We start from the raw sequence: 27,690 nt of genomic DNA on the forward strand, positions 1-27,690 counted from the left end.
TGTTGTAAACAGAAGTCACAACACAGATGGGAACAAAGTTTTAATTTTTTAACATCAATTTTAATGCTCATATTTTCAAAGCCAGGGCTGTGGTTTGGAATATTATGGTCCTACACATCCAAATGGTCAAGGTTATTTGGATACCATTCATGTTACATCCTCAATTATTTAGCCCATTGTGTAAATTTGCACCTTAATTAGAGTACCTAACAGAAAGTGGGGAGGAAAATTTGTAATACTAAAAAGCATAGAACAGATTATTTTTCATATGCCAAGACCCTAAAACTCATCTTCTATATTTATAAAAATGAGTGTATGTGTGTATCGATGTCATAATGGTTGCCATGGTGACAATGGTGTCATAAAGGTTGCCATGGTGAAGATGATGTCACAATGGTTGCCATGGCGATGACGATGTAATAATTTGTTGCAATGGCGACGGCTATGTCATAATGGTTGCCATGGTGACAATGATGTCATAATAGGTTGCCATGGCGACTATGATGTCAGAATGGTTACCATGGCGAAGATGATCTCATAATGGGCATATGGGCATGGAACTATGGAATGAAGGATATGTATGATGGGAATATGGGCACGGGATTGTGGGATGGAGGATATGTATGATAGGAAAATGGGCATGGGACTATGGGATGGAGGATGCGTGATGGGTATATGGGCACGGGACTATGGGATGGAGGATGTGTATGATGGGGTATATGGGCATGGGCCTATGGGATGGAGGATGTGTATGATGGGTATATGGGCACGGGACCATGGGATGGAGGTTATGTATGATGGGTATACACTCCCTGACAGAAGTTATGTTGCTTATCCATGTTATGTAAATAAAAGCTTTTAACCTGTCAATAAATTCATCCATTGGTTGTATAAATTATTCTTTTGAAAGCTGAAACCCTCCGAAATGTTGTTTAGGTTAAGAAAATAAATTGGCATCATGAAGAAATATTGATCAGTTAATGGACACAGAATGGTCAGATTTTGGCAAGACAAAAGTTTTGTCACCCACAGAAAGTAATGTGATATTCAAACAAAAAATTAACTTAAAATACAAATATATGTTGCATAACATTGGTGAATGAAGTTGTGGTGCTATTAGTCATATTTAATATGTTATGTGACTTCCATGAGCTTGAAGGACTGCATCCATGCGGTTTAACAATGATTCATACAATTTATTAATGAAGTCATCAGGAATAGCAAAGAATGCAGTCTTACATGCCTCCCAGACTTCATCTAGATTCTTTGGTTTTGTCTTCCAATCTTCCTCTCTCATCCTACCCCACACATGCTCAATGATGTTCATGTCTGGTGACTGGGCTGGCCAGTCCTTGAGTACCTTGATCTTTTTAACCTGGAGGAACTTTGCTGTAGAGATGGATGTATGAGCACCATCCTGCAGCAGAATTTGACCCCTTTTATGATATGGAATATAAGAGGTAGCTAATACTTCTTGATATTTTAGGCTATTGACATTGCTTTCCACCGTGCAAATGTTTTGCACACCCCCATACTGAATGTAACCCCAGACCATGATCTTTCCACCAACAAATGTAACTGTTTTCTGGGTGTATTTTGGATCCATGCAGGTTCCAGTAGGTCTCCTGCAGTCTTTGCGGCGGCTGTGGTGTAATTCTACTGAAGATTCATCAGAGAAATCCACCTTCTGCCACTTCTCCAGCGTCCATCTGTTTAGTAGGCTGTGGGACTTTGCAAATGTCACACAGTTTTTTTATTTGCCTTTTGTTTAGTGCTGGCTTCTGGGCACTGATTCGACCATGGAGGCCATTTCGAGACAGAATCCTACATACTCTTCTAGTTGACACAGGGACTCGAGGTGACCAGGTCTATTGGAGCTCTGCTGCAGTGGAAGAGGGGCTTGTTTTGGATTTTCTAACCAACAAACGTTCTTCCTGAGCAGTTGTCTTACGGGGTCTGCTGAACCTGGGCTTGTTAAACACATCTCCAGTCTCTTCAAATCTTTTTTTAATTCTTTGTACGTGACGCTGAGACACATTAAAGGTGCCAGCCACCTCTGCAGTGCATCTGGTCTTCAGCCTCTTGATAATCCAGGTTATGGTCGCAGGGTGGATTTTTGGTATGCTGTCAGAGCTCAAGTTGCAATTCAAGTGAAGGTCTGGGGTGCTGGGTTTCTTTTTATACACACACACAATAATTAACTGATCATTTACTGAGCACACGTGAGGATGTAAACTAGGATTGGGTGCATTATATGACCAGGCGACAAAACCTTTGTCTTGCCAAAATCTGACCATTCTGTGTCCATTAACTGATCAATTTTTCTGCATTGATGCCAATTTATTTTCTTAACCTAAACCATATTTCGGAGGGTTTCAGCTTTCAAAAGAATATTCAACCAATGGATGAATTTAACGTCAGGTTATAAGCTTTTATTTGCATAACATGGATAAGCAACATAACTTCTGTCAGGGAGTGTACATGCATTTCTAAATTGGTATCTTAGACCTGAGGAGGCTAGTGTATTTACTGTGAAAATGTATTTCAGAATGGTTGCATGATCTTTTGTAAAAGTTTAACTTAATGTCTGCACTCCAAGGATGTCTGACAGCTTCACAGTATCCCTCATACCTGCTGAGCTCTAACACTGCTCAGTACAAGTTGACACTGACAATAAGGCTGGGTGGGCAGAGACTAACTTGGACTCATGAGATCTTTCACGCTAACTCATAAAATGCTCATTTTAAAGTAGAAATTATACAGATTTTCAAAATAAATATACCAGCCTCATTTGGTTTAGGAGAACTGATTAATAAGTTTTAGCAGGCTGTGGGACTTTGCAAATGTCACACGGTTTTTTTATTTGCCTTTTGCGCAGGCGTGTACTATGGAGGACAGAGAATTAGCTTCAATCCAATATTGCAGCCAGCATGCAGCCAGCGGGTAAGGAAAGGGTGAATCAAACACCCAAAACCCCCGCCCCTATGGCTGAAGATTGTTCCCTCCAAATTCAGGTGACAGAGTCCCTTTAAGGCACCGTTCCAGTGGTGTCAGCACTCTCGTTTCTGGGGCTCACATGAGGTTGTTATGTCACGTGATCCCTGTGCACCATCAATGCCAGATTCACTGTCCGTGCCATCAGACTAATTGAACAGTAACAGTAAGTCAGGGCTCTGGCTGCTCTCTCACTTAATCTTGATTTTCAATTGTCAAAAGGCGGGGATAGTGACGCCAGTTGGAAACACAATTTCCGGTACTGGGGTTGAGTATAGATGTTTTTACTGGGCCAAACATGAGGAACACAACACAGCCTTAGTAATATCAAGGTTACCTCAACACACTGTATATGGGTATGGAAAAATAAAGCTGAATGTAAACGTTTGAGCACCCTTGGTCACAATTACTGTTATTGTGAACAGTTAAGCAACTTGAAGATGAAATGATCTCTAAAAGACCTAAAGTTTAATATGGCACATTTCCTTTGTATTTTAGGCCAAAAAAATATATATTTTCATTTTTTACATTTTAAAAATGACAAGAAGGAAAAAGGGCCAATGCAAGTTTGAACGACCTGCATGGTTAGTACCTAGTAGCACCTTCTTTTGCAATTATCACAGCTTGTAAACCCTTTTTGTAGCCAGCCAAGAGTCTTTCAATTCTTGTTTGAGATATTTTCATCTCTTCTTCCTTGGAACATTCTCCCAGTTCTGTGAGATTCCGGAGTCGTCTTGCATTCACTCCTATTCTGAGGTCTAGCCACTTATTTTCAATGATGTTCAGATCAGGGGACTGTGAGGGTCATTATAAATCCTTCAGCTTGCGCCATTTGAGGTAGTCTATTGGATTTTGATGTGTGTTTAGAATCATGATCCATTTGTAGAAGCCATCCTCTTTTCAACTTCAGCTTCAGCTTTTTTACTGATGGTGTTATGTTTGTATCAAGAATTTATTGAAATTTCATTGAAACCATTTTTCCCTTTACCTGTAAAGTATTCCCCGTGCCATTGGCTGTAACACAACCGCAAGGCATGATTGATCCATCCACATGCTTAATGGTTGGCGAGATGTTCTTTTCCTGAAATTCTGTGCACTTTTGCATCACCTGACCTTTCCTATTGATGACAGTGAATAAGCCATAACTTTAACAGGCTAATTAAGGTCTTAAAGCTTGGTCAAAGGTATCTGATCATACAAATCTTCAAGGGTGCCCAAAGTTTTGCATCGGCCCATTTTCCTTTTGGTCATTTTTAAAATGTAGATAATTGAAAATATTTTGCCTAAAATATACAGGAAATGTGTCATCTTTAACTTTAGGCCTTTTAGAGATCCTTTCATCTTTAACTTGCTTAATTATTAACAATAACAGTAATTTTGACCAGGGGTTCCCACACTTTTACATGCCACTGCAGATGGTAGCTATTCTTCACTGTTGTGTTTCACAGACACTATCTTTACAGTTTATTCAGTGTTGCATAGCTTTCTCTCACAATCTCTATGACTTAACTGTGAGGTCTGACATCTTCTCACTATCCAGATTCACCACAAAATGGCTGCTGCATTCCCTGCCTCTGCTTTTATACAGGCTATAATAGTCCCTCTTGACTGACAGTGCTATAATATGCGATTTAATAGAGGCAAGGCATTATAGGGAAGCCTGCCCAGACTGTGCGTGTCTTTTCTGGTTAATGCAATTTTCCGCAGTGTGGTCATTTTAGGTGACTTATGGGAAATCCAAACTGTTAGAATTTGACAGCTTCACCGAATTCCCAAAATAAATTTCATTTAATCATGACAGGTCAGCTTTAAGTGGGCAAAACATAAAAATACTACAAAAGTCTACGAACATAACAGTGTGATATCATAATGAGTCTTGCAGCTAGGCTATATCTAGAAAAAAAAGAAAAGAGATGAAAGCTAAAAAGAAGCTTAAAAACAAGAGAAAGAAGCTAAGAGGATCTGGCTGTTTGGAACATGAGTCAGATAGATCTGTGCAAAAACATAATTAGTATGCGCTGGATTTTAGCCGAAAAGCAAAAAATAATCATTTTCAAATGATTTAGTTACAGTTAGAAGTATCCGTAGATGATGTCTTAGGTAGGTGAAGACTGTACTTTATGATACCAATTAAACAGGTTGCAGTTGCTCTTTAGATTATTAATGCACATTGCGATCATAAAGACTAGAATGTATTATTTAAAAAAATGAAAAAAATAAATAAAATATTAATCTCTGGAGGCAAAAATAAATCTGAAAACAGAGCGTAGTCTTCTGCAGCGAAAACAATTAGTAACTCATCTGAGAGCTTCTAAAGCAATTTTCATATATGCCCCTGACTAATTACATGGGGCTTGTGTTTATATTGCACAGTGCAAAGGGTCAAGTGGTCTTAAAATTGCTATAACTAAGCCGTCTGTAAGTGGCACTTGTGGAATCTCTTCGCTTCTTTTTATTTGCATTAATATACAAAGAATCAATACATGCTCATTTCATTTCTACGCATCAGGCAATACTTCAAAATGAAATTCTCCCTTACACAAGATTCCCAGTATACTAAAAACTTTTGCCTTTCTACTGCTTGATGTCTAAGTGGCTCTTATAGGTTTAAAGTTAGAAAAATTGGTTTTCGAGAGGACAAACACATTTTATTTGTAGGAAAAACAAGCCATTATATAATCCCAAGGCTTGAAGGGTTATAATCGCCTTTTACAGTTTTATATAATTATAATCTACATAAAATGTTATTTTTTATTCTTCCATATTCAGCACCATCATATTCGCTCTACAGACATCATTATTGTCATTATTGGGGCTCACCATCCTAATTCCTCGTTGGAGGAAACCGGAGAACCCAGAGGAAGCCCAATCAAACACAGGTAGAACATGCAAACTACTTGCAGACTTTAACGGTACCAATATCACGATGTGACACGTCCCAACAGGGGTTCGGTCAGCAGACGGCGCAACACACTAACAACGATATGGAAATGGGGAGAGGAAGGCCCTACTGATAGGGAAATAGAGGATGGTCACCACCTGAGCTCAGACCTGAGCCTGTCCCTGCACTCCCCTAATGCCCTAAGTGGGTCCTTCCCCCCACCGCCATCAGGAACCTTGTCCCTCGCTGTCACCTAATACTTCCCTGGCTAGTGCACTGGAAGGCAAGGAGCACTAGCCTTACCACTGCAGATAATACTACACAGGGGACAGTGACAAACACGAAAGGGATGGGGTAAAACACAACTTATCTTCAACTTCCTCTGCTGCAACACACCGCACAGCAGAATAAAGGCACCAGGATCTCGAGCTCACGAAACCAGCTGATACACCACAGCAGCCAGCGAGCTCCTATCTCCAGGCTTGGTCACTATTGATTGCTCTATCGCTGACAGTCAGCTGATGCATCAGGTGACCATTTAAAGGATGATGGGAGTGGTCACCACCGACATCAGCTGACCTAGCCACACTGCAGTTACAGCTCATTGCCAGCGGGGGGAACTGATATTAACCCCCACTGGTCCTGAAAGGAAAAAGCTATATTTAAAACAGTGAAACCAGAGCTGCCGTTAATCCAAACGTGGATTGTGACAATGAACTATTGAGCTATGGATCTGCCTAGTAACATTGAAAATACTTTAAAATGTGTATTTATATGCTACAATTCAGCATAAAATTTAGGCTGAGGCTACCCGGTGACTTTAGCCTTGGCACCTGCCACATGACCAAAGTACGCTGTGTACTGCTATATTGCAGCATAATACAAGTTGCATCGCGACCCGGAAGCTACTACGACAAGTCATTAAAAATCTTACAAGCTTCAACTTCCTGCACCTTCGGTGTCACAGTCGCAGTATCCTCGGGAATCTCGGTCACTTGAATTGCGCTGCGATGTCACAGCAGCACCCAGCCAAGCTTGGTCGCATGACAGGTGTCACGGCCAATGTTGCAGCATAGCCTTAGCCTTAAGCAAGCTCCGCATTCATCGATCCCAGATTAAATGCTGAAAAATTGTGAATGCAGCTCTAGAGTGTCATATTGATCTTAAAGGCCCTCATTCACATTAGTTTAAAGGGGCTGTCCAATTTTAAAAAACTTCACGATATGGACAGTTTGTTGAAAAGAACACACTGCTTTACTGACCATGCTTAGGTCCAGAGATGGGTCTTCAACACTGCCCCGGTATCCATTACATGGCAACAGTGGTGACATCTAGTGATGAGCATGTTATTCAGCATGCTTGGGTGTTATCCGAGTGTCTGCGGCATGCTCGGATATGTTCGAGTTCTTGCGGCTGCATATTTTGCTGCTCTTAGACATGTTGTCTAACATGCAGCATCGGTGAGTCGAACATATTTTCTGAGCCCGCCAAAGACACTCGGATAACACCTGAGCATGCTCAGATAACACGTCATACGAGCACATTAGCTTATCACTAGTGAAATCACATCGCTGTAGCCAATCACTGAGCTCAGTGGCTCTCTCTGAGAAAAGATACGAGCCATCACTGCAGCCAAATAACGGAGACCGGGACAGTGGTGGAGATTCCGTAAATCTTCATTCAGATGTCTGATTTTTTTCATGTAAGAGAAAATGAGATTAATTATTTAGACCAGAGTGTGCTATGAGTGTCCACCTTCTCCGTTTTGACAGTCTATAAAAATCGAATCACACTCAGATGTCATTCGAGCGCGGTCCAATTTTTTCACGGACCCATTGACTTGCATGATCAAGTGCAATCCGAATATCAGATCAAAATTGGACATGTCTCCAATATTTTCCGCAAATCACACAGTTCGAGGAAAACATAGAATATGGTAATGGCCCCATAGACTTTTACACATATGAGTGCTAAAGCAAAATTTAGGGGCTTTTTTTGCAATAATCTGTAGATATTTAGAGCAGTTTTCTGAAAGTTATCAGCCCCTTTAAAGTTCACAAAAGTGAACGACTTCAAACAAACTGTCAGTTAAAAATAATGATAGTTTTAGGGGAGGAAGGGAAGGAAGGGAAGGCAAGGAAGGAAGGAGGAGAAGGGAAGAAGGAGGGGAAGGGAAGGAGAGCAAGAAAGGAAAAAGGGCAAGAAGGGAAGAAGGGCAAGGAAGGAAGGAGGGCAAGGAAGGGAAGGGAGGAAGGAGGAGAAGGAAGAGAAGGAGGGAAGGAAAGGAAAAAGTGGAAGGAAAGGAAGAAGGGGAAGGAAAGAGGGGAAGGTAGGCAAGGAAGGGAAGGAAGGAGAGGAAGGGAGGTAGGGAAGGAGGGCAAGGAAGGAAGAAGGGGAAGGAAGGGAAGGAATCTAAGGAGGGGAAGGAAGGGAAGGAGGGCAAGGAAGGGAAGGAGGACAAGGAAGGAATGAGGGAAATTAAGTAACGAGGGGAAGGGGGAGGAAGGGAAGGAAGGAGTGGAAAGAAGGAGGTTTTCTTCTTTTGACTGAAAGCCGAATAAAAGATACTGTAATTTAAAGCAAGAGCGCTCTGCCATAAACAATCTTTTTTTTAAGGACTATTCCCAGAAAGATTGATCATTCTTCATTCAGGTATCATGCAGAATGTATGGCCAGTGACAGAGACTGTAAGGAGTAAAATGTGAATAAGTCTATTTCCGGCCACACTCCTACTTGATGTGTCCGGCCTCGATCAATTCAGCTTCATTGAGTGAGGCCGTGAACCTCTAGTCGACATGTGACTGCATGTATATAAATCATAGAGATCCAAGAAAAAAATGGACACTTGAGCAAAATAGAATATTTTATTAAAGAACTATATTAAATTATATTAAAATACATAAATAATGCAAGATAAGAACAACATAAGATGATGCAATGACATAAACAAGAAGGCGACACTAGTACCACACACAGGCGTGATAATAAATCAGTGGAGCAAATAAGATAAATTTATATATATATGCCACAGGAATACACATATGTATGTCAAGAAAATACATCATGATATAGGGTGATGCATAATGCATATGAGAGATCATCATCATCTTATGTTGTTCTTATCTTGCATTATTTATGTATTTTAATATAATTTAATATAGTTCTTTAATAAAATATTCTATTTTGCTCAAGTGTCCATTTTTTTCTTGGATCTCTATGGTATTTATGATGGCGGAGTATTTACTTCCGGTGCCCTCTGTATAGGATTAATGTATATAAATCACATGCTTGGGATCTCGCGCCATCCCGATCCCGACGCCTGAACAACCACTTTAAAGAGAAAACCTATTTTTTCATTTTTTGCCTCTGCTTTTCAGAATTCAGAACTATTTACTGTATGATCGCTGTGATCAGTGGATGAAATGTCTGATATTAGAGGCTCCTGTGAGCCTGACTGCTGCAGTGGAGCTAAGCTGCCATTAGACAGACCTGTGTCCGCTTGAAGGTTGCACGAAACATTATTACAGGGCTTATTGTACAGCGCTGTAGAAAGGTAGCAGTGTACATTAAAGGCCTCTTAATGATCCCTTTAAAAGCTTGTATCAGAAAATATTGGGTGGAGGTCAATTTTGAAGGCCACGTATAAGGAGGTTTAAAGGGGTTTTCCATTTTCAGAAAAGTCCTGTCCCCAGAAGCAATGCTTTACCCGGCGCTGAGTCTTTGCTGCTGTTCCTGGATGTCACATTGACATTGCTGTAGCCAATCACTGTAGTCAATAGCTCTGCCCGTGTAGACGGCACAAGTCGCTCAGAGCTGCTGAGCTCACTAGTTGACTGCAACGCTGTCGACATGACATCAGAGCTCCAAACAATAACAGAGCAGCGGAGGAGGTTTAACTTTGGACCCAGGGAGAGTAACTAAAGCGCAGTTTATTTTTTGATGAAACTGGAAAACCCCTTTAATGAGTTAATCTTAAAAGATACTTTCATACTTGTTTTCTGAAAAGGCTTATGATTTTCCCACATTCTTATTTTTGCAGAGATTTGATTGGAAGAGATAATATATATATACATATATATATATGCACCTAGTTTTTTAAAAGCAGCAGCGCCACTCTGGTTTGTGGACTGTATCCGGTACTCCTCACCCTCCTATACGGCTTAGAATGAAGCAATATCAGACCCGGTGATGTTGCTGTGACTGATTTGCAAGTATCACACAGAATATGTTGATGGTGTCAAGGCCGGGCATCTACGAAATGACATGCTGTACGTGCGCCTAGACAGCGGAATAATGGAGGTCTGGGGAAAGTCGTGCCAGATGTACACCCACATTTCCCAGCGCTGGTGAAGACATATAGAGAACCCCGGCTTCATCCACCACGGTACAAGCCAGCGGGGCGGCCGCAGCATCCACAGCGCCTCTTGTTCTTCAACACTGTACAAGCATCAAGACAGCCATAAAAAGCCAAGATCAGGGGTCATCGCAGCCTTTGTGGCAGCAGGTTTTACATTTCAATGTCCTATACTTCCCACCAATCAGGAAAAATGCAACGCTGGTGAAATGAGGACAGCTTATCATTCTGGAGGCTGATGCAGGAAATGAGCTGGAAGGACAATAAACAATACGCTTTTCATAGGTGAAGCCTCCGCATCAACAGTATTATGTGTGTGGACGGCTGCATTAACGGGAGGCTTTCTGGCAGGTGGCGGCTGTGGGACACCATATGTATGAGCAGCGCTTCTGTAATGCACGCTAGTAACTGAATCGCTCCCATAAGCCGGGGCAAAATAAAATCTTTTGCCATTGTTTGGCTATGATGACAGACCCTGTATATATAAGTAAGAGCTCGCCCTTCGCTCCCACAGGGTAGTTAGTGCACACGAGGCCCAGAACCCACTATTTATTACACCCCATATAATTACAGCGTATCGCCCACATTTTTAACAAAACTTTTGCAGGAGATTTCAGAGAACAATGCATGAGGTTTTCCTCCTTCGGGGACATTTTGTTTTCTTATTTAAAGAAGCGCTCCCATCAATATATTTCTCCTCTTAATAGATTGCAGTCATCATATTATATAGCACTGTTTACTCACAGTTGCTCATTTTGCCTTTCTGCCCAGTGAATTCTTCTCTTTTCCATTAGGTCTATGACATCGCGTGATTAAAAACTGACTAGCTGAATCCTTCTAAACTCTGTGTAGAAACAGGAGGTCAATTTTCCCTGCATGAGTCATAGTTAGAACTACAATACTACATCACTGCAAAATCATCCCTGGTGGGGGAAGGAGCAGCTGGCTCAGGAGTTGAAGATGGGGATGAATGATGCAGGGAAAAGAGACTTCCTGTTTCTACATAGAGCAGAGAAAGGAGAAGAATTGGTTGGGTCGAAAGGCAAAATGAACAATTGTAAACATACGGTGCCATGTAATATGACAATTGCAACATGTTAATAGGATAAAAGCTTTGATGGGAGGAGTGCTTCTTTAAAGGAGTTGTCCGGCCTTGCGAAACAAATCGGCAGATACTCTATGTGACTGCAGGCTTGTGAATCCTCACAGTGGGCACAGTGACAGCTCTGGGAGCAGGCTCATGACTGCAAGTGTGTGATTTGCATACTTTATGCCACATTCCAACTAAACGTTTACTCAATTCATCACGTCTAGTCATCATGTGACCACATGTATGCAAGGCAGAGAGAGATCCATATACATTATCATGTTATCTGCAGCACATCTGAAATTTACAATGGCTGATGTGCTGCTGAGAACAGTTATGTCTGTTCCTCGATAAACAATCCAATCACCCGATGAATGAGTATCATTTTGCTCATTCTCTGGGCGAATGCTGACATGTTTACACGCAGTATCAGACAACGGAAAGAAAGGAGTAGCAACAAGCCACAAAAGGTAAATATACAGATAATATTAATTAGAAAAATCACCATAAAATCAGATTAGACATGGCATGTATAAACATAGTACATGGAAGTGGAGGAGACATGAAGGTAAGCAAGGGATAGATTCGAGGTCAAAATTGTAACCTGGGAAGGCTGGGTTAGTGAGTATTACAAGTACGTACATCAAGTAGAAGCCTAAGAGGCTAATGGCAGAGTATGCCTATTTGTCAGTGTCATCACAAGCCATAATCCATATCCACATCCATAATAGGCCCTGACCACTCCAGCCACCCTTGTGGCCCCTGATGCATGTTTCGCATGCTTAGCTTTTTCAAAGAGCATATATATATATATATATATATATATATAATAAGTATAATACACATAATGTATAGTAATGCAGGATGTGATCGAGAAAGGTATAATATAAGCATTACTATTATAGTGTAAGGAAGTTCTGCCCAGCAACAGACAACAAGGTTCAGAAGTAGTTAAGGGTTGGGACTAGCCCACAGGCGGAGGGCTAAGTGATAGGGACAGGGCTGTGCTGCCAGGATAGAGTTAGATAGCGTTCAGAGAGAAACAAGTGTGCAGTGCTGCCAAGGGGGTGATCCATAGCTAGAAGAGACTGGACTAGTGGGGGTCCCCAGCAGTAGATCCAAGGTGTCCATAGCAATAGGACATGGAACTGATGAACGAGTAGAGAGAAACTTGCTGATCAGGACTCTGGCCTAGAAGCTGGCTTGTGGAGACAAAACATATAAGGTGCAGAGGCTGTAGGTGTAGCCTGCAGAGGTAGGATACAGTTGGCATAAAAAGGCTTCTTGCTGTGAATGATGCGTGCTTAGACCGTGTACTCGCTATATCTCCCTTATCAAGCTCAGTAAAGTTCCCATGTCTGCACAAAAGTCTCCTTTACTAATTTGTGCAAATTGCCTCTTCTGTGAAAAAGAGGACTTAAACTCTATAGCGCCACCTGTTGGAAGTAGCGATCCTACAAGTCACAATCAACTCTTTACCGAGTCGTGCAATATGACTTAGGATAAAAGAAGCCAAATCAGTATCTCAATTCGCAGACACGGTGTTTCGGGCTGTTGGCCCTCGTCAGTGTGAAGCATGAGAACAGATTTGGCTAGGTGAGAGGCTCTGGACTGGGGTCTAAGGGGTATCGTTTCTCCTTATGGAGAGTGACATACCAGAGTTGGTTTGTCACTCTCCATAAGGAGAAACAATACCCCTTACTAATCTGTGGAATTCCTGGTCCTGGTTGGCCAATGCCATCAGCTAAAGGCGACCTACACGGGCATAAGGCCCAGACAACACAAACACCCACACCCAGCCAGGACCCACTCTTCCATGTAGCAGGACATGTAGCTTGTGGCTACCGCCCTGTGCCGCACTACATATACACCAGATAAAACTGCTACATAAAAGCGGCAACTGACAAGTCTTCTTTACATTTTTTTGCACAACCATGTACCTTACATTTTTCCCACTGTTTCCCACCCCTTGAATGTGGGTGTGGACCCCCGGGGCTCAGTCTCTGATTGATGCTCACTAGGAGGGCCCTAGGCTTCTATGGCACCCAGACTTGCCAGTTCTTAAAGAGGAACCTCCCTTTTATCTGCTAGCCTGCTTTACTCCATCCCGTGGACCAGAGTCCTAATGGCTTTTTTGATTTCCTAAAAGTTCCTCTTTTTCACCTGGGAAATTGATGTGCAGCAAAAAAAAAATGTGAGTGTGAAACTTCTATATTGTTGCATTATCTGTCAGAGCATCTACTATATAATTGTCTAAGGGCCACTTCCGTCTGTCCTTCTGTCTGTCTGTCACAGATATTCATTGGTCGCGGCCTCTGTCTGTCATGGAATCCGTCGCTGATTGGTCGTGGCAAAACGCCCACGACCATTGCCACGACCAATCAGCAAAGGCCACAGTCCGGCGGCAATATGGCCGCTCCTTGCTCCCCGCAGTCAGTGCCCGCTCCATACTCCCCTCCAGTCATCCAGTCAGCCCTCACACAGGGTTAATGCCAGCGTTACTGGAGCGCGGTGTAACGCACTCCGGTTACGCAGCTATTAACCCTGTGTGACCAAATTTTTACTATTGATGCTGCATATGCAGCATCAATAGTAAAAAGATCTAATGTTACAAATAATAATAATAATAAAAAAAACGTTATTCTCACCCTCTCGACGTGGCGCTGTCCTCAGCAGTGCAAGCGGCAGGTTCCGGTGCTAAGGATGCTATGCGAGAAGGACCTGCCATGACATCACGGTCATGTGACTGCGACGTCATCACAGGTCCTGCGCTCATACCAACCCTGGGACCGGAAGCTGCCGCATGCAGGCGTCAGGACTACAAGGGGCCCTCGGAGGGTGAGTATATGTTTATTTTTTATTTTTTAACCTGTTACATACGTTGCTGGGCAATATACTACATACCTGGGCAATATACTACGTGGCTCTGTGCTGTATACTACCTGGCTCTGTGCTGTATACTACGTGGCTCTGTGCTGTATACTATGTCGCTGTGCAATGTACTACATGGCTGGGCAATATACTACGTCACTGGGCAATATACTACGTAACTGGGCAATATACTACGTGACTGGGCAATAAACGACGTGACTGGGCAATATACTACGTCACTGGCAATATACTACGTCACTGGGCAATATACTACGTGACTGGGCAATATACTACGTGACTGGGCAATAAACGACGTGACTGGGCAATATACTACGTCACTGGCAATATACTACGTCACTGGGCAATATACTACGTCACTGGGCAATATACTACATGGCTGGGCAATATACTACATCACTGGGCAATATACTATGTGGCTGGGCAATATACTACGTGGCTGGGCAATAAACGACGTGACTGGGCAATATACAACGTCACTGGGCAATATACTACGTGGCTGGGCAATATACTACGTCACTGGGCAATATACTATGTCACTGGGCAATATACTACGTGGCTGGGCAATATACTACGTCACTGGGCAATATACTACGTCACTGGGCAATATACTACGTGGCTGGGCAATATACTATGTGGCTGGGCAATAAACGACGTGACTGGGCAAAATACTGCGTGGCTGGGCAATATACTACGTGGCTTGGCAATATACTACGTCACTGGGCAATATACTACGTGGCTGGGCAATATACTACGTCACTTGGCAATATACTACGTGGCTGGGCAATATACTACGTCACTGGGCAATATACTACGTCACTGGGCAATATACTACGTGGCTGGGCAATATACTACGTCACTGGGCAATATACTACGTGGCTGGGCAATATACTACGTGGCTGGGCAATATACTACGTGACTGGGCAATATACTACGTGGCTGGGCAATATACTACGTCACTGGGCAATATACTACGTCACTGGGCAATATACTACGTGGCTGGGCAATATACTACGTCACTTGGGAAATATTCTACGTGGCTGGGCAATATACTACGTGGCTTGGCAATATACTACGTGACTGGGCAATATACTACGTGGCTGGGCAATATACTACATCACTGGGCAATATACTACGTCACTGGGCAATATACTACGTGGCTGGGCAATATACTACGTCACTGGGCAATATACTACGTGGCTGGGCAATATACTACGTCACTGGGCAATATACTACGTCACTGGGCAATATACTACGTGGCTGGGCAATATACTACGTCACTGGGCAATATACTACGTCACTGGGCAATATACTACGTCACTGGGCAATATACTACGTGGCTGGGCAATATACTACGTGACTGGGCAATATCCTATGTGGGCTGTGCAATATACTACGTGACTGGGCAATATACTATGTCAGTGGGCAATATACTACGTGGTTGGGCAATATACTACGTGGCTGGGCAATATACTACGTCACTTGGGAAATATTCTACGTGGCTGGGCAATATACTACGTGCCTTGGCAATATACTACGTGACTGGGCAATATACTACGTGGCTGGGCAATATACTACGTCACTGGGCAATATACTACGTCACTGGGCAATATACTACGTGGCTGGGCAATATACTATGTCACTGGGCAATATACTACGTGGCTGGGCAATATACTACGTGACTGGGCAATATCCTATGTGGGCTGTGCAATATACTACGTGACTGGGCAATATACTATGTCAGTGGGCAATATACTACGTGGTTGGGCAATATACTACGTGGCTGGGCAATATACTATGTGGCTGGGCAATATACTACGTGGCTGGGCAATATACTACGTCACTGGCAATATACTATGTCACTGGGCAATATACTACGTGGCTGGGCAATATACTACGTCACTGGGCAATATACTACGTCACTGGGCAATATACTACATGGCTGGGCAATATACTACATCACTGGGCAATATACTACGTGGCTGGGCAATATACTATGTGGCTGGGCAATAAACGACGTGACTGGGCAATATACTACGTCACTGGGCAATATACTACGTGGCTGGGCAATATACTACGTCACTGGGCAATATACTACGTCACTGGGCAATATACTACGTGGCTGGGCAATATACTACGTGGCTGGGCAATAAACGACGTGACTGGGCAAAATACTGCGTGGCTGGGCAATATACTACGTGGCTGGGCAATATACTACGTCACTGGGCAATATACTACGTGGCTGGGCAATATACTACGTGACTGGGCAATATACTATATGGGCTGTGCAATATACTATGTCACTGGGCAATATACTACGTGACTGGGCAATATACTATATGGGCTGTGCAATATACTACGTCATTAGGCAATATACTACGTGACTGGGCAATATACTATATGGGCTGTGCAATATACTACGTCACTGGGCAATGTACTACGTCACTGGGCAATATACTACGTCACTGGGCAATATACTATGTGGGCTGTGCAATATACTACGTGGACATGCATATTCTAGAATACCCGATGCGTTAGAATCGGGCCACCATCTAGTTTGGATAATATTTGTGCTCATTTATATTTTAACTTTAAATCAATATTTATTAAGATTTTATTAGATAAATCCAAACAAGCAAACAACAATACTCATATAGAATAAGCAGGATGGAAACAATAGGAACACAAAACCCTTCTTACAAAACAAAATTCAAAATACGGTGACAACGTTTTGAATAAAGAAAAACTTTTCAAGCTTTGATCTGTATGAAAATCCACAAAAACAACACTATTATCGCTTTTGCTACGACTACCGATAGTACGAACTGCGGTTATGGCCATTTTTTCTTTCCTGTATAATCAGTAACAGCTTTTCATCATAAAAATTGGTCTCAATAGCGCCGCCTGGTGTCGTCTGTTGATATTGCACATATTTGTTAAACCTTTTTTCGGAATGCTTCTCCTGCGGCGTGGTTACGTCACGTGGTGCACCGCCGTGTTATATCGCAACCCTTCGCCAATGACGAAAAATATACGCGTACGTTATGAGATGATAAAAGGTGGCTTGTAGGTTCTGACACATGGATCGCGTAGGTCAATAACAATCAATATTTGAAATCAATAAGGATCTGAAATAGGGGACGTAAGGAAAGCGCGAAACACTTACGTTTTACTGCAGCCGACCGTGTCCTCGGTGAATTATGAAAACATGGTCGTGAACACATGAATGTTCGCAGTCGGGCTTCCAGATGCTCTGCAGAAATATCCCCCTTCTCAGCACATTCCTTCATCAAAGATGACTTATTGATTCCTCCACTAGATGGCAGTAGCTACATCTTTCAAGTTCAGGAACTCAGAAGAACAATGGAGTCCTTTATTCTGCAAAGTTAAGAAAATGGCCAGTTATTCACAGTGGAACAGATGTACAAGGCAGATATTAACTCGTTCAAGGTTGCTGTTTTTTAATAAAAGCCTGCTGATAATGACCAGTTCTACCTGTGGGGTTATTTATAGGCAGCGATAATTAACAGCGTCCTGATAGAAGGGCAGGGATTGTGTATTTTGACAAGTATACATTAGTCATGTTTGACTTCTGAGTACCTTTCCCCGGAGAGACTTCTCAGAACCCCTAATTAGACATGATTTCTACATCCCAGGTCCTTTTGCAGATACCCAGATGTTGTTCTTCTCCCTAATAATCTCCGCCGTCGCAAAAGAAAAATGGATCTGATAAATTACAGAATTTCAAGTGAGGAGGGATAGTGGTATTATTTTATTATGTTATTTGTTTTTTTTATTTATTGCTTTTTATTAAGTTCCAGAATATGTTCCAGTATGATTCATGGTTTATGTGACAGCTCGGATCCTTAGGTCAGGTATAAATGTGCAAAAACATGGACACTTAGGGCACCTTAAAGATAAATGTAGCGGTTTGTATGCATAAAATATGGAATATGCCCAGTGGCGTGGCTGCAGGGGGTGCAGAGGTTGCAGTCGCACCTGGGTCTTGATGCCGGAGGAAGCCCAAGGGTCTGCCAAAAGCCAGCCATTATAACTAGTGAAGGGAGGGAGAGCGCCCCTGTGTGGATTTTGGGTCGGACGCAGGAGTTTGAAGCGACGGCACTGAACTAACGCACAAATAATTCCTGAGTACGGTCAGCGGGTGCACAGGAAAGGAGAGGCTTCTTCAGGAGGTATTAGAGACTAGGAGGTGCCACACTGAACGTCCTAATCATTTCCCAACAACCTAGTTGAGAATAATCCTTGTCCTATCGGCTCAGACTTTGCTTATCCAAGTATATTAAAGACAATTCCAATATGGAGCCAAATCTTTCCTGACAAACAAGATGTTGTAGGACAATGCGAAGTATCACTGCGCACACAGTAAGGAATGCCTAGACTCTCTGCTCGTACAGTAAAGAATCATTCATTGCCATTTCTAACGTACATTTCTGGCCGAAGCCCTAAGTTATGGAATGGTTAATGGCTTCGTCCAGAAACGTACGTCAGAGTGAGCAATGTTTCTTAATTGCCTGGACAACTTTTTTTTTAACCACGTGAAATATAGTGACACATTTTTTATCCATGAAGCGATGATGTGGATCCTTTTCTTCCTTTGTCAATTTTCTCCTATGGTCAACGCCACGGTATTGGATCCATGCTGTATAACAAGAAGCAACGCTTCATTTTCCACACGGTGAGGGTCTTACCTAATTTTCTTTTCGTGCTTCTTTAATGTTGAGTAAAGAATCATAGTTTGTGATGATGATGATGATGATTGTTAACTTCTCCCCTCTAAACCAGTGTTTACCAAACTCCAGTCCTCACAGCCTCAACACATCATGGTTTCGGGATTACCTGTGAGCAGTAAGACTATGGATTCTGTACTGTATGAGAAATGAGACTATGGATTCTTTACTGTACGAGCAGTTAGTTACACTAAGGATTCTGTACTGTATGAGAAATGAGACTATGGATTCTTTACTGTACGAGCAGTTAGTTACACTAAGGATTCTGTACTGTATGACAAATGAGACTATGGATTCTTTACTGTACGAGCAGTTACACTATAGATTTTTTACTGTGTGAGCAGTGAGACTATGGATTCTGTACTGTACGAGTAGTGACATTATGGATTCTTAACTGTTGGGCAGTGGGATTATGGATTCTTTACTGTGCAAACACTGACGCTATGGATTATTTACTTACGAGCATTTACACTGGATTCTTTACTGTATGAGCAATGAAAATATAGATTCTTTACTGGGTGAGCCATGAGATTATGGATTTCTTACTGTGTGAGCAGTGACACTATGGATTCTATACTGTGTGAGCAGTGAAAAAATGGATTTTTTACTGTGGGAATGCTGACACTATAGATTCTTTACTATGTGAGCAGTGACTATAGATTCTTGACTGTACAAGCAGTTCTCACTGGATTCTTTGCTGTGCGAGCAATGAAATATGCAGTCTTTACTGTACAAACACTGAGACAATGGATTCTTCACTGTGTGAGCCATGAGATTATGGATTCTTTACTGTGTGAGCAGGGAAACTAGAGATTCTTAATTGTATGAAAAGTGAGACCATAGATTCTTAACTATGTGAGCAATGAGAAAATAGATTCTTTACTGTACGAACAGTAACATTATGGATGCTTTGCTGTTATGATCAGGTGGCCTTGGAGCAGCATGAAATGACCTTCGCTGGAGCAGTGGTAACTTTACTGACCGCAAACCCTGATCCTATCACCGCAACTAGAAGTAGCCGTGGGGTGTGCCTAACCAGACCTAGACACCTTGACATAGCCTAAGGACTAAATAACCCTAAAGATGGAAATAGGAAAACTCTCTTGCCTCAGAGTAGATCCCCAAAGGATAGGTAGCCCCCCACAAATAATGACTGTGAGTAGGAGAGGAAAAGACACACGCAGACAGAAAACAGGGATAAGCAAAGGAGGCCACTTCTACCTAGATAGGAAAGGATAGTACAGGATACTATGCGGTCAGCATAAAACACTACAAAATATCCACAGCAGAAAAATACAAAAACTCCACCACCTAACTAAAGATGTGGAGAGTATATCTGCGACTCCAGCGAGTCCAACTAGACTGAGAAAAACATCAGGCACAGTCTAGCAGGAACAAAATAGAAACAAGATAAGCACAGAAAATAAACACACAGCAGTGTGTCTAAAAAAATGAAGCAAACACTTATCTTAGCTGAATTGGCAGCAAGCAGGAGAGGCCAGGAAGAGGACCAACACTTCCAAAGGAACATTGACTACTGGCAAGGACTAAAGAGTCCTGCACAGCTAAATACCCCAGTCAGAATTGCAATTAGCAGAAACATCTGTCCAAGACTGCTGCTCAGGAATAACTGCATTACCATCAACAACCACCGGAGGGGGCCCAAGAGCAGAATTCACAACACTTTGCTGTGCGAGCAGTCAAATATGGAGTCTTTACAAGTTATGGTATAAGTTGGATGGAGCTGGTCAGATATGACCTTAGTCAGATGTGACATCTTTTAAGTGTAACATCAGAAATATACCAGAATGGTAACCCATGGTATATTCTCCTTCATGCTGCCATGCCCTGATCCATCTGCTTTCATCCACAGGTACGTCTGAACTATCTCCTAATCTGGAATACCCACTGCAGCCCAGAACCGCATGTACTGCTCTCCCTCTGTTTTACCTGGTATGTCTGAACTATCACCTAATCTGAAATACCCACTGCACCCCAGAACCCCATGTACTTCTCACTTCCTGTTTTAACTGGTGTGTTTGAACTATCTCCTAATCTGGAATACTAACTGCACCCCAGAACCCCATGTACTCCTCTTCCTCTGGAAATCCTACAACCTGCAATAACCATTCTTCCACCTCACCACCACCCGAGCTGCCGCCTCACCACCACCCGAGCTGCCGCCTCATCAACACCAGTGCTACCTCCTCATCACCAGAGCTACCACCTCACCACTACCCGAGCTGCCGCCTCACCACCACCCGAGCTGCCGCCTCATCACCACCAGAGCTGCCGCCTCACCACCACCAGAGCTGCCGCCTCACCACCACCAGAGCTGCCACCTCACCACCACCAGAGCTGCCGCCTTACCACCACCAGAGCTGCCTCCTCACCACCACCCGAGCTGCCACCTCACCACCAGAGCTGCCGCCTCACCACCAAGAGAGCTGCCGCTTCACCACCACCAGAGCTGCAGCCTCACCACCACCAGTGTTGCTGCACCCCCCGACCTTCTGTCTCTTCCATTATCCCATAGAATGTAAGTCCATAAGGACAGGGTCCTCTCCCCTCTTTACCAGTCTGTCATTGTAAATTTGTTTACTGTAAACGTTATCTATAACTCTGTATGTAACCCCTTTCTCATGTTCAGCACCATGGAATTAATGGCGCTATTGAACCCCTGGCAAAAATTATGTAATCACTAGCCTTGGAGGATGTTCATTCAGTTGTTTAATTTTGTTGAAAAAAAGTCGATCATAGACATGGCACAAAACTAAAGTCATTTCAAATGGCAACTTTCTGGCTTTAACCTCTTCACCCCGAAGCCTGTTTTCAACTTCCTGACCAGGCCATTTTTTTCAATTCTGACCACTGTCACTTTATGAGGTTATAACTCTGAAACGCTTCAACGGATCCTGGTGATTCTGAGACTGTTTTCTTGTGACATATTGTACTTTATGATAGTTGTAAAATTTAGTCGATTTGACTCGCGTTTATTTGTGAAAAAAATGGAAATTTGGTGAAAATTTTGAAAATTTAACAATTTTTAAACGTTTAGATTTTATGCCCTTAAATTAGAGAGTCATATCATACAAAATAGTTAATAACATTATCCACATGTCTGCTTTACACTAGCACAATATTGTAAACATAATTTTTTTTGTTAGGAAGTTATAAGGGTTAAAAGTTGACCAGCAATTTCTCATTTTTACAACAAAATTTATAAAACCATTTTTTTAGGGACCACCTCACACTTGAAGTCACTTTGAGGGGTCTATATGACAGAAAATGCCAAAAACTGACACCATTCTAAAAACTGCACCTCTCAAGGTACTCAAAACCACATTCAAAACGTTTATTAACCCTTCAGGTGTTTCACAGGAATTTTTAGAATGTTTAAAAAAAATTGAACATTTAACTTTTTTTCACAAAATTTTTACTTCAGATCCAATTTGTTTTATTTTACCAAGGGTAACAGGAGAAATTGGACCACAAAAGTTGTTGGAAAATTTGTCCTGAGTACGCTGATACCCCGTGTGTGGGGGTAAACCACTGTTTGGGCCATGGCAGAGCTCGGAAGGGAAGGAGCGGCGTTTGACTTTTCAATGCAAAAATGGCTGGAATTGAGATCGGACACTATCTCACGTTTGGAGAACCCTGACAGGCGCGGGCTGGGCCGGGTGGAAAAGGGGCATGTGCCCCCCGGGCCGGTCACCAAGCAGCTGATTCGGGCTGCTGGTGGCCGGTGCTGTGTTGTATATGTCCTGGCAGCTGCCTCACAGTGGAGCTGCAGACACGCCCCCTGCTCCCTGTGTGCGCCGGCTGCTGAGGTAGAGGAACACTGCTGCATGTAACTGCTGGAGATCTGCATGTGGATGGCCCAGACATCAGTGAGTACCTTCAGCTCTCTGTGCGGTGAGGAGGTGAATGCTGCTGCTCACCTCCCGATAAGTCCAGGGCCGGTCTCTATAGTATCAGTGGCCGCTCTGCTGATGCTCACAGATTTATTGCAGGGGTCTGAACTTTCACCCTGTCAGTGCCAGGTCATCGGCTCCAGGGTCACCAGACTGCAGGAAAGTTCAGCCTCCTGCAATAAATCTCCCTATACCGAGAGTGAGCACAGACTGTCTACAGAATCCAGCACTGGAGTGATCAAGCCTGATGCTGGTGACCAGACATCACATGCTATGTACATGGCCCTGTATATATACAGTGCATGTATGTCCAGGGCCAGGTGCAGGATTGATCCATCCAGTGTATATAACATTGTATATCTGTGCCTATGGTATACCACTATCAGGGGCGTAAGTACAGAGGTTGCAGCAGGGCCCGGAGTGTTAAGGGACCCCTAAGCACGCAGAGCTACAAAATGGGCCACCGGCCCTCTAAATCCTCTGCACAGGCCCTGGTGCATGCTCTTTTGCTGAACGCGCTGACCAAGGCCGTGGCGGCCCACATGAGCACAGCCCTCATTTGTGCTTGCGTACACGGCTGCAGCTTTTGTCAGTGAAGGCAAACAGGAGAGCGCACGCACCAGGGCCTGTGCAAAGGTTTGAAAAGGCCGTCACCGCACGCAGAGATACCTGAGCCTCACCGTGTCTGACCCTGGCCAGAACCAGCATCAGAGAACAGTGCTCTCCTCACCAATCCCCGTCCGGCATCCGCCCCACGTCCTTAGCACCTCCGATGCCGGCTGGACAGTGGACCCTCCTCATCCTCCCCTATCTCAGGTGAGAACCAACATGAAACCTTTTGTAAGTATATGCAGCATTTGCAGTTTGACCTGTCTAATGTATATTGTATACTGTTGTATATACATTATATAGGTGAAACTGCGGTACGTACATTATATAGGTGATACCACTGTGTGTAATATACTGCGACCGCTGTGTATAGGCCATATAGGTCAGCCGCAGTGTTTATGTGCGTGTGTGTGTGTATATATATATACACATACACAGACACACACACACACATTTGTACACACACAGCGTCTGGCCTTTATGGGCTATACATAGCGGTCGCAGTATATTACACACAGTGGTATCACCTATATAATGTACATACCGCAGTCGCGGTTTCACCTATATAATGTATGTGTGAGTGAGTGTGTGTGTCTATGTATGTGTGTGTGTGCGTGCGTGCATGTATGTATGTGTATGTATGTATATATATACCGTATGTGTGTGTGTGTGTGTCTATGTGTGTGTGTGTGCGTGCATGTATGTGTGTCTATGTATGTGTATATATAGATATGTGTGTGAGTGTCTGTATGTGTGTGTATGTGTGTGTGTGTGTCTACGTGTGTGCGTGCATGTATGTGTGTGTGTGTGTATATATGTATATATATATATATATATATATATATATATATATATATATCTCAAGTAGAAAAAGGGAACAGCACAGAAATACTTATCTTCAGGTGCAGGGCCCCAAGACAATCAGTCCAGCGATCATCCACAATTGCAAGTATCCAAAAACGAGGCAGCACTCCATAGTTTAATATAAAAACGTGCAGGGTTTAATTTACCCACATATTCTGGCAACGTTTCAGCTCACAATGAGCTTTTCTCAAGGCTTGAGAAAAGCTCATTGTGAGCTGAAACGTTGCTAGAATATGTGGGTAAATTAAACCCTGCACGTTTTTATATTGAACTATGGAGTGCTGCCTCGTTTTTGGATACATATATATATATATATACACGTAATTGTTGGATTATAAGACGCTCCGGATTATAAGACGCACCCCAAATTTTGAGGAGAAAAATAAGAAAAAAATATTTTTTAATAAAATGGTGGTGCTTCTTATAATCCATGCGTCTTATTGCTTACTAGGAGTAGTGGGTGCAGTGAAGGGGGGTCTCAGGGTCGTTGCTGGAGGAGGCAGGAGTGGGGTGATGCTGCAGGCCAGGATGAGGGGGGCACTGATGTGCAGCGTGATGGTGTGGGGGGTCTTGTGCTGGTGCATGTCTGGTGCTGCTGCTGGGTGTCTCTGGATGCCTGGCGGTTGCTGGCCGGTGCTGCGGGTGTCTCCGGTGCCCAGCAGTGCTGCGTGGGTGTCCGGCGCTGCCATTTTGCGACAGGCCAGAGCCCCAGTAATTCCACGGTTCCCTGTGTGTGTGCGGTGGACTCCGAGAATATGGCCGAGAATATGAGGTAATAAAGAGTCCACTGCTTAAAGGGATTGTCTCCCACTAGGACAACCTCGTCTTAAACTAAATGTTCGGCCGCGATAAATTAATAAAACCTATTCTCACCTGCCATGCCAGCGCCGTTCCCACAGAGGCTGTGATGTGGTGTTATGACACGTGATGCCCGGAACCAATCAGTGCTGGTGTCACTGTCTTCGCCTTCAGACAAACTGAACATGAAGAGGACGTGCAGGGTGAGCTGCTTGATCCCGGACGTCCTCTTCATGTTCAGATTGTGCGAAGATTGAGACAGTGACACCAGCACTGATTGGTGCCGGGCATCACGTGTCACAACACCACATCACAGCCTCTGTGGGAACGGCGCTGGCACAGGAGGTGAGTATAGGCTTTATTAATTTATCGGGGCCGAACATTTAGGGGTTGTCCTAGTAGTGGACAAGCCCTTAAATATTTGGTGCTGCTCAGTTTTATATACTGTATATAGCCTGCGTGGTGTAAATCTAAGTATCTGTGTATGTACACCGCACAGTGCCACTCCTCCTGTCCTGTATATATACACCGCACAGTACCGCTCCTCCTGTCCTGTATATATACACTGCACAGTACCGCTCCTCCTGTATATATACACTGCACAGTACCACTTCTGTATATATACACTGCACAGTACCGCTCCTCCTGTCCTGTATATATACACTGCACAGTACCACTCCTCCTGTCCTGTATATATACACTGCACAGTACCGCTCCTCCTGTCCTGTATATATACACTGCACAGTACCACTTCTGTATATATACACTGCACAGTACCGCTCCTCCTGTCCTGTATATATACACTGCACAGTACCACTCCTCCTGTCCTGTATATATACACTGCACAGTACCACTCCTCCTGTATATATACACTGCACAGTACCGCTCCTCCTGTATATATACACTGCACAGTACCACTCCTCCTGTATATATACACTGCACAGTACCGCTCCTCCTGTATATATACACTGCACAGTACCACTCCTCCTGTATATATACACTGCACAGTACCACTCCTCCTGTATATATACACCGCACAGTACCGCTCCTCCTGTATATATACACTGCACAGTACCGCTCCTCCTGTCCTGTATATATACACTGCACAGTACCACTCCTCCTGTCCTGTATATATATACTGCACAGTACTGCTCCTCCTGTCCTGTATATATACACTGCACAGTACCACTTCTGTATATATACACTGCACAGTACCGCTCCTCCTGTCCTGTATATATACACTGCACAGTACCACTCCTCCTGTCCTGTATATATACACTGCACAGTACCGCTCCTCCTGTATATATACACTGCACAGTACCACTCCTCCTGTATATATACACCGCACAGTACCGCTCCTCCTGTCCTGTATATATACACTGCACAGTACCACTCCTCCTGTCCTGTATATATACACTGCACAGTACCACTCCTCCTGTCCTGTATATATACACTGCACAGTACCACTCCTCCTGTATATATACACTGCACAGTACCACTTCTGTATATATACACTGCACAGTACCACTTCTGTATATATACACTGCACAGTACCGCTCCTCCTGTCCTGTATATATACACTGCACAGTACCACTCCTCCTGTCCTGTATATATACACTGCACAGTACCACTCCTCCTGTATATATACACTGCACAGTACCACTTCTGTATATATACACTGCACAGTACCGCTCCTCCTGTCCTGTATATATACACTGCACAGTACCACTCCTCCTGTCCTGTATATATACACTGCACAGTACCACTCCTCCTGTCCTGTATATATACACTGCACAGTACCACTCCTCCTGTCCTGTATATATACACTGCACAGTACCACTCCTCCTGTCCTGTATATATACACTGCACAGTACCACTCCTCCTGTCCTGTATATATACACTGCACAGTACCACTCCTCCTGTATATATACACTGCACAGTACCACTTCTGTATATATACACTGCACAGTACCGCTCCTCCTGTCCTGTATATATACACTGCACAGTACCACTCCTCCTGTCCTGTATATATACACTGCACAGTACCACTCCTCCTGTATATATACACTGCACAGTACCACTTCTGTATATATACACTGCACAGTACCGCTCCTCCTGTCCTGTATATATACACTGCACAGTACCACTCCTCTTGTCCTGTATATATACACTGCACAGTACCACTCCTCCTGTCCTGTATATATACACTGCACAGTACCACTCCTCCTGTATATATACACTGCACAGTACCACTCCTCCTGTCCTGTATATATACAATGCACAGTACCACTCCTCCTGTCCTGTATATATACAATGCACAGTACCACTCCTCCTGTATATATACACTGCACAGTACCACTCCTCCTGTCCTGTATATATACAATGCACAGTACCACTCCTCCTGTCCTGTATATATACACTGCACAGTACCACTCCTCCTGTCCTGTATATATACACTGCACAGTACCACTCCTCCTGTATATATACACTGCACAGTACCACTCCTCCTGTCCTGTATATATACAATGCACAGTACCACTCCTCCTGTCCTG

At 43.4% G+C, this 27,690-nt stretch overlaps 1 long non-coding RNA gene across 2 annotated transcripts in view; it reads right to left on the minus strand.

Moving 5' to 3' along the window:
• The window catches only part of LOC138672685 (uncharacterized), a 758,018-nt gene that overhangs the window by 329,680 nt on the left and 400,648 nt on the right, over positions 1-27,690 (minus strand). For both annotated transcript variants that reach the window (XR_011319764.1, XR_011319765.1), the window contains one exon: positions 17,372-17,583. This is a non-coding gene — a long non-coding RNA (uncharacterized lncRNA). The remainder of the gene's footprint in view (positions 1-17,371; positions 17,584-27,690) is intronic.

The sequence above is a fragment of the Ranitomeya imitator genome, chromosome 3, assembly GCF_032444005.1.
Source record: "Ranitomeya imitator isolate aRanImi1 chromosome 3, aRanImi1.pri, whole genome shotgun sequence".
Taxonomy (NCBI): Eukaryota; Metazoa; Chordata; class Amphibia; order Anura; family Dendrobatidae; genus Ranitomeya; species Ranitomeya imitator.